The 8,505-nt window shown below is 39.3% G+C and overlaps 1 non-coding gene across 1 annotated transcript; it reads left to right on the forward strand.

Annotated features, from left to right (window-relative positions):
* The first annotated feature begins 3,526 nt into the window (after positions 1-3,526).
* On the forward strand, positions 3,527-3,633 carry LOC141617894 (small nucleolar RNA R71). Its single transcript, XR_012531236.1, has one exon. It is a non-coding gene; the product is annotated as a small nucleolar RNA R71 (small nucleolar RNA).
* The last annotated feature ends 4,872 nt before the right edge of the window (positions 3,634-8,505 follow it).

An 8,505-nucleotide genomic window follows, 5' to 3' on the forward strand; every position in this document is an offset into this window, starting at 1 on the left:
TCTCTAACCCCATGGCTTTAAAGAAGGCTCTAGTTTGCTCAAGGACACCCAACTTATCTAAGGTATCTTCACAAATAAACTTGGTGGATTGAAATGATTTTCTAGCAAACTTGGCAAAAGTGTCTCTATGGGTTTTGGAAATAAAAGTTACCTCCGGATAGTGCAAAAGTTGATCAATTTCCGGAGTAGTAGATGTTGTTGCTCCCATAGAAGGTTGTTGTTGTTGTTGTTGCACTTCCAAGTTTGGGTTTGCTACCACCATAGCCAATGCTTTCTTTGATTGAAGAGCCTTTTGCCTTGATTAAAGTGTCTTTGCCTTTGGTACCTTTGCCTTTGTTGCCTTTGTTGCTCCCTTAGTCCTTGCCATTGATGAATTAACCAAGAAAAGAGTGAAAAATCATCAATTTGTAGTGTACCCAAATTGATTTAAAGGTGAAAGGCTTTGCCTTTATGAATTCGAAAATCGACTCAAAGGTTGAAGATTTTGTGCTTGGTTTTGATTTTTATTAAAAAAAGGAGTGATTGATTTGTTGTTGAAAGGATGCTTTGATTTGATTTTGGTGAATGTAGTTGAGGAATTTTGTTTTTGTGATGGAGAGGATGAGGGTTTTGATGTTTATGAGTAGTGTTATGAATGAAGGGATGAAGAAATGAAGGTGGGAGGGGTTTTATAAAGCCCGAAAAATTTGAACTGCAGGGGCAATTCGTGCGGTTTCGCCGACTCGGCGGATTCTCGCCTTTTCTGGGGTTGGAAAAACTCGCCTAAAGACGGGCGTCTTTCAGTGAAGACGCTCGGATTCGCAGACACGGGACGGGCGGATTATACAGAAGACGGGCGGATTCCTTTACAGGGATTTTTCTTGTTTTCCTCAGCCAAGAAGACGGGCGTCTTCCCTTCAAGACGGGCGGATTTTCAAAGACGGGCGGATTTGAATTCAGGACACCCGGATTCGCTTACAGTCAAAAATGTTTCAAAATTTCAGCTCAGAGGGACGTGCGTCTTCTACCCAACACGCCCGGATTGTCTGAAGACGGGCGGATTCTCCTGAATCCGCTCGGATTCGACCCCTTTGTACCCGGATTCAGTTCCATCTGTGTACAATGCATATCCCTTGTTATTCTTCCATTCTTCTTCATATCTCGTGTTCTTCATTGTGGGGGCACTACTAAGGCATGGATAGCCTAGGTAATTGCCATCCCCACACTAATTTAAGGCACTACACATCAATTGAAATCATTAGCCTCTCCCTCACTTGTCTCAAACATGACAATTATCTTGATCAAAGTATATAAATCCAAAGATGACAAAAATGCAATATAAGAATTGAAATGCGAGTTAGGGAGTTAGAAATATTTACAAATGGTGGTTTAGGGAGGACTCCACTAAACTCTCATTCTTGATGAGATGTCAAGGGGGCATGTCCAAGGTGTTGTTGATGTTGCTCAACACCTTGAAAAAGTAATCAAAAGCTTGTTCATTGTCATTATAAAGCTCTTCAATAGACCTTGGCTCTTGTTGTCGGTCTTGATCGATGGCATTACCAATGTAGGGATTAAAAATCCCTTCAAATTCGTCGTCCCAAAGACCACAAACTTTATTAAGTTGATCATTGAAAATCTCTTGATTTGATGGAGACAACTCTCCCAATTTCTTTTCTTGGCCAATGAAGCCATCCTCTTCTTCTTTGCTTGATTTTGATGAGCTTTGCAAGCTCTCCTTGTCACAATTCACTTGATCTTTGAATGGAGCATCTTCAATTTTCTTCTTCCATTGGAGTTCCGACTTCTTCCTATCGTCCTTCCGGCTATAATGATCAATCATGAAACACGGTTCATGCAAACGAGGAGCTATCATGGTCTTGTCAAGATTAAAAGTTATACTTTCATCTCCCACTTCTAGAGTGAGCTCACCATGTTTCACATCAATCACCGCACCCGCGGTGTGTAGGAAAGGTCTTCCTAGAATGATTGGAATGTTGGAATCCTCCTCCATATCAACAATGACAAAGTCCATCGGGATGAAAAACTTCCCAATTCGTACGGGAACATCTTCCCATATCCCTAATGGTGTTTTGTCGATCTATCGGCCATTTGGAGTGTGATATTGGTGCATTTAAGCTCTCCCATCCCCAACCTTTTACTCACCGAGTACGGCATAACACTCACACTAGCCCCTAGATCACATAAGGCTTTGTTGATCGTGGTGTCGCCAATGGTACACGGTATTGAGAAGCTTCCCGGATCCTTTAGTTTCCGAGGTGAACTCCCTTGAAGTATTGCACTACTCACCTTAGTGAAGGCGATAGTCTCAAGTTTCCGGATCGACTTCTTCTTTGTGAGGATGTCTTTCATGTATTTCGCATAGGCCGGCACGTGATTGATTAATTCCGTGAAAGGAATCGAGACTTCCAAATTCTTCACAATTTCCATAAACTTTCCAAGTTGGTCATCAAATTTGGGCTTGGCTTGACGACTTGGAAAAGGAAGTCTAATCACAATGGGTTCCTTCTCCTTGACCTTGTCTTCATTTTTCTTTGAAATTTCTTCTTTTGATGATTCTCCATCTTTGGAGTTTTGCACAATTTCTTCCTTATCACTAGCTTCCACAACTTCATCCTCAACTTGCTTCTTCGGTGCTTCATACCTTGTACCACTTCTCAAGTGAATGGCACTAACCGTTTCATGTCTTGGGGGATTACTTTGAGGTGGTAATTGCCCCTTTTGTCTTTGTGAGCTTGAAGATGCTAGTTGAGTCAATTGGGTTTCCAACATCTTGGTGTGAGCTAGGATGTTGTTGATGGTGGTTTCCTTTGCTTGACTATCTTTTTGCATTTGAGTGAAAAATTCTTGTTGATTCTTTTGCATTTGGAGGATCGCTTTTTGAACATCAAAACCTTGGTCATTTTGGTGATTGTATGGATTTTGATTTTGGTAACCTTGGTTTTGATTGTAAAAGGGTCTTTGATTTTGGTTTCTCATGGGAGGTGGGGTGTATGTTGTTTGAGGGTTTTGAACATTTTGGCTTTTGTATGAGAGATTTGGATGGAATTTGGTGTTTTCATTGTAATAGTTGGAATAAGGGGTACCACTCTTGTATGCTTGGAAAGCATTTACTTGTTCAATTGTTCCCCTACATTCACTTTGGTCATGTCCCAAAGTTCCACAACTCTCACATATCCCACTTGGGATTGATGAGGATGCCGTCATGGCATTAACATGATGCTTTGGTGATTTTGAGACTTCTTCAAGTCTAGCCATAGCTTTTTCAAACTTCAAATTGATTGTGTCAATGTGGGCACTAAGTTGAGCACCCAATTGAGTAACGGAGTCCACTTCATGCTTTCCTCCTCTAGTAGCCTTGCGAGGTCTACTATATTGTGAGTTATGGACCGCCATTTCCTCAATTTTGTTCCATGTTTGATTGTCATCAACTTCGGTGAACATTCCATTTGATCCCATGTTGAGAATGTTCCTTGAATCTTCATATAGACCGTTCCAAAATTGTTGTACCAAGAACCATTCGCTAAGTCCATGGTGAGGACAAGAGCGACAAATTCCCTTGAACCGCTCCCAAGCTTCATACAAAGATTCTTCATCCCTTTGCTTAAAACCCGTAATTTGAGCTCTTAGCATGTTAGTCTTTTCCGGTGGGTAGAATTTTTTGTAGAAAGCTAGAGCCAACTTCTTACAAGAATCAATTCCGAGAGTGGCCTTATCAAGGCCCTTCAACCATTGTTTCGCGGTGCCAATTAGAGAAAAAGGAAATAAGACCCATCGAATTTGGTCTTGAGTTACACCGGTTTGAGAAATCGCATCACAATAGTCACAAAAGATTTCCATATGAGAATGAGGGTCTTCACTAGGTATCCCCCCAAATTGGCTCCTTTCGACTAATTGGATAAAGGCGGATTTAGCAATAAAATTTCCGGTTAGATGTTGTGGTGTGGGAGTACCATTGGGTAGGTTCTCCTCGGTGGGTAGGGAATGTGATGAAAACTTAGGCATTGTAGGTTGATTTTGTGGGGTATTTTGTAATGGGTTCTCCTCACCTTCTCTTGCAAAAGAGTTGATGAACTCAATAGTTGGTTGAATATCTACAACCTCACCAATACCTCTCAAATTCCTCCTAGCAAGTCTCCTATTGGTTGTCAAAGTTCTTTCAATTTCACGATCAAAAGGTAACAAATCACCTTGTGACCTTCTAGACATGCAAAATATCAAACAACTTGAAAATAATTAGAACAAACCTTGAGGAGTTTTACTTCCCCAAGGCAAAGAAAGACACAACTAATAACAATGTAAGAAAATCGAAGTCAAGCTAACACCGTCCCCGGCAACGGCGCCATTTTTTATCGGTCCGTTTCGTGTTCACAATTAAATAGATGTGGTCGTTGGGTCACGTCCGAATCAAAACACAATTTATAGTTTCACAAACAACTCTACAATTAGTAAAGAGGCAAGTAAAGGTCGGATCCCAAGGGACGGGAATTGAGATGAGATTTCTATTGAAACTAGTGGTGTCTTAGGGGTGTCACAATTTGGGTTGATGTAGAAGGTCACTAAACAAAAATAGCAATGGAAATAAACAAGCAAGATGAATTAAAGGGGTGTAGACAATTGATAAAAAGCACTAGGGTGTCATGGGGTCATAGGGGAATCATGGGAATTGATCATACAAACATGTTCTCAAATTATAAGCAAGAAATTATTGTTGTGATGAATTGAGTTGGGTTATATCTTACAATCCTAGAAAAGTTTGGGTCCTGGAGCCGAATCGATTAGATTGTACAACACCTACAAGTCGACTTAATCTTCCCTGCTCAATAACATGCATGGTCTAATGAGACTCGAGTTGGTTTATGTCTTACAAGTCTCATTGAAAAGATAGGTGATTGGTAAAAAATACAAGGATTCATAGGCTCGCATTTCATCAAACATAACATGTGCATGAGTTGAGATCAAAACAAGCAAGCAAATAAACCATGAAAGCATATTAATTTAAGCATGAATCATTCCCCATGTTGTTTTCCCCTAATTACCCATTAACCCTAGCTAGGTCACTACTCACTCATTATCATGTTGATCATGCTAGCAAGGTTGTCAATCATACCAACAAAAGGAAACATGATGAATAAATGAAAGTAATTAACAATAATTAAAAAGGGATTAAGAGGATTATACCTACTAATGATTCCAATAATAAAGCAAAGATAAAAGAAGTACTTGATGCTTGATTGAGAGGTTGTCAATCTCCCAATAATAACCCAAATAATCTTTAATTACCCAAAATAAAGGATGAACAAAAGAGAGATTAAGGAAATAAAACTTGTATTAAAACTTGATTAATTGTTGATTACAAAACTAAAGAGAGATTTGATTGGTATTAACTACCCTAAGAATTGATAAGAAGAACATGCTCTTCTAATTAGACTAATGGGGTATTTATAGTGGAAATTAGGGGGATGCATTAGGGTTAACTAAGGGCTAAACTAGTAATTATACTTTTTAGATTGAGTAGGGAGGAGCCGGTATTTTTCGAAGGAAGGGCTTCTTTCTTTGTAGCTTGGAGAAGACGAAATTTGCTGTACAGGAATCCGTGCATTTTGGAGTCGGGACAGGCGGATTCTGGCAGTGGAACACGGGCGTCTTCAGGTGAATCCGGGCGGATTCTGGTGGCTGCAAACCCGGGCGTCTTTGGAGGAATCCGCACGGATTGTGCTTGTAAAGGACGGACGGATTGTGGAGAAACCGCACGGATTGTGCCTCAGCAACATTTCTTCTTCTTTTCTTCCCTTTTCTTCATAAAATCCTTGGGGATTTCCTTGGGGACTCAAGGATCCTTTCTCAACATTGCTCATCTACTATAATATGTACAAAGGCCTTCTAATCTTGTCTCTCCTTGATGCTTGGTCATTGGATTCGATCAATTTAGTCTCGTTTTGCCATGAAAATGCAATATTTGCACTCCTTTCCTACCAAGGGATCAAAATCTCAAAGAATATGCAAAAGAAAGAACTAAAGACAATAAATGACCCAAATATGCACTAAAAAGCATGGGAACAAGGCTAATTCGGGGGCTAAATATGCGCTAATTATGGTCACATCAATTAGTGATTTTAAAAGGTTATTATTACGCATTTCCATAAAACCGGGTTATATGTACGACATAAGTTAAATAGGGAGATTTGGCAGATCATTTGGCATGATAGGTACATATTATAATGGTGCATATTTCAATTGTTGAATGTCTTTTATTTATATAATTTTTGAATTATGTAATTTTATCTTAGTATGGCCTTAGTTTTAATCGATATTACCCGTAATGAAAGGGAATATTGATTCGGTTGTAATTTAATGTGATCTCGTATCACTTTTATTTTTATTTCATTAGTTTTTCCATTTTACAAATGTATAATAGGAATAGATTTGTATTTTTATTATTATTTGTAATTATGGAGCATCTTCAAGAAGGTTCCATTCGGAAAGGTGATCCGACGAAGACGGTGTCTTGGGAGGCGTGCCACTTGAAGATTCAAGGGACCAAAGGAGTTGGTATCCGAATATGTAATAGATTATTTGATTTTCTATTTTAGGAAGGCCATACTAGGAATTTCATTTATTGCTTTGAATTTCTTTTAATATGTTGCATGCATTGCCAAATCGCCATAACAATACATGCATATCAAATCGAGCCATCGACCGTGTCAATTATAATTATCGTAGTTCACCGCTTTAGTTCACTTAAAACGTGATAGATAATAAATTGACAAGACCTCTCACATATTAAAAATTGAGAAATAGCCTTACCAAATAGTAGAAACCCATGAAGTACCAATTTCATAAGGGAGTTGAGTCGGCTTTACCGTAATACAAACCTTGTTACGTTGGTGAAGTGGGGTAGTAAAATGTTATAACATCGAAATTTGGATTGAGCTCAACGGAAGTATTGTTGACCGTAGTCTCATGTGTTCCGAGCTAAAGATGAGAATTAGAGTAATTTTTATCGACCGAGAGTTCTAAAAGTAGAATCGATTAAAGTGTTAATCCACCGAGTTATATTAATAAGGGATGACTCGGCTTACCGTACCCGTATTAATATGAATTTGGATCTCGGAATCATTTATATAGTTGGGTAGAGGTCACTATATAAATGCAATACTTGTAGTTAAATTTACGAGTATTATTAAAACGATAGATGATAATTAATTCCTTCATTTCCTATTTTGTAGTCAAATTTGTTTTATCAATCGCAATGGCAACTCCAATCACGTCCGCATCCACTAGTTCCACCACGCTTACCAATGTGTCTTGGCTCTGATCCTTCATGGATCGTTGTAAATTAGAAAAGAATGGGTCTAATTTCGCCGATTGGACGCGCAACTTCGCTTGGCCCCGCAAGGTGACGACAAGCTTCATTACCTTACCGAGGCATCTCCCTCCGAACCTAATGCTAGGTCCACCCCCGCCGCTAGGCAAACCTATGAGGTTTACCAAAAGGAGTTGGCCGCGATCAAAAATGTGTTGATCTTTGCTATGGAGGCCGAACTCCAATGAAGTGCTATAAAGATTAGCACCGCTCATGAGATCTACATGTAGCTTGTGAACATATTTTCACGAGCTCCTAGGGTCATTCAATATGAAGCGGCTTCCGCATTCTTTGATCTTACCATCAAGGAGGACCAAAAGGTGAGCCCACATGTGCTCAAATTGATGGAGTATGTTGAGACCTTGAAAATGCATAAGGTGGAAATTCCCAATGAACTCGTAATTGATCGAATTCTTCATTCCCTTAACAAAATCAAAGCATATGTTCAATTCCGGGTGAATTTTAATATGCAAGATAAGAAAGTTTCCCTTGATGAGTTTCACAAAATGCTTGTGCAAGCCGAAAGGGACATGGGGCTAAGTGTTAGCACCACCAAAGATGTGCTCAATGTCAATCATAAGAGCTAGGGAACCTTCAAGAAAGGTGGGAAGAAGGGTAAGAAGCGAACTCCCAACAGGAATATAGCTAAGACTTATGAAGCAAGCTCCTCCAAGCCCAAGTACAGTGCCCCCACCGGGGACAAGTGCCACTATTGTTGTGGTGTTGGGCATTGGAAGAGGAACTGTTCCAAATACTTTGGCGACATCAAAGCTAGAAAGGTTATTCCAGTAGGTATATAACTATCCCTATCTTTTATGTTTCAATCTCAATTAGTATGTGATACAAGTTGTGATGATTACCTTTTTTTATTGTAAATAGGGGCTCCTACCAAGGACAAAGGCAAGGAAAAGAAAACCTAGAGGATCATATGGGAAGCTAGAGTAGCCGACCGTGGTGATGGATCAAAGGAAGCTTGGCTTTAATTTGCTTTGTCTTTAATTTTATGATGTATTTCATGTTTTTAGAACTATTTTGATTTCCTTGTGTGACTTGGAAATTGGATTGTATCCTTTAAACACGGGTTGTATTTTAAATATTGGTGATTTGGTTTTCAACCCAAATCACTTGTTTTATTATGT

The sequence above is a fragment of the Silene latifolia genome, chromosome 1 (genome assembly GCF_048544455.1).
Source record: "Silene latifolia isolate original U9 population chromosome 1, ASM4854445v1, whole genome shotgun sequence".
NCBI classification, from domain to species: domain Eukaryota; kingdom Viridiplantae; phylum Streptophyta; class Magnoliopsida; order Caryophyllales; family Caryophyllaceae; genus Silene; species Silene latifolia.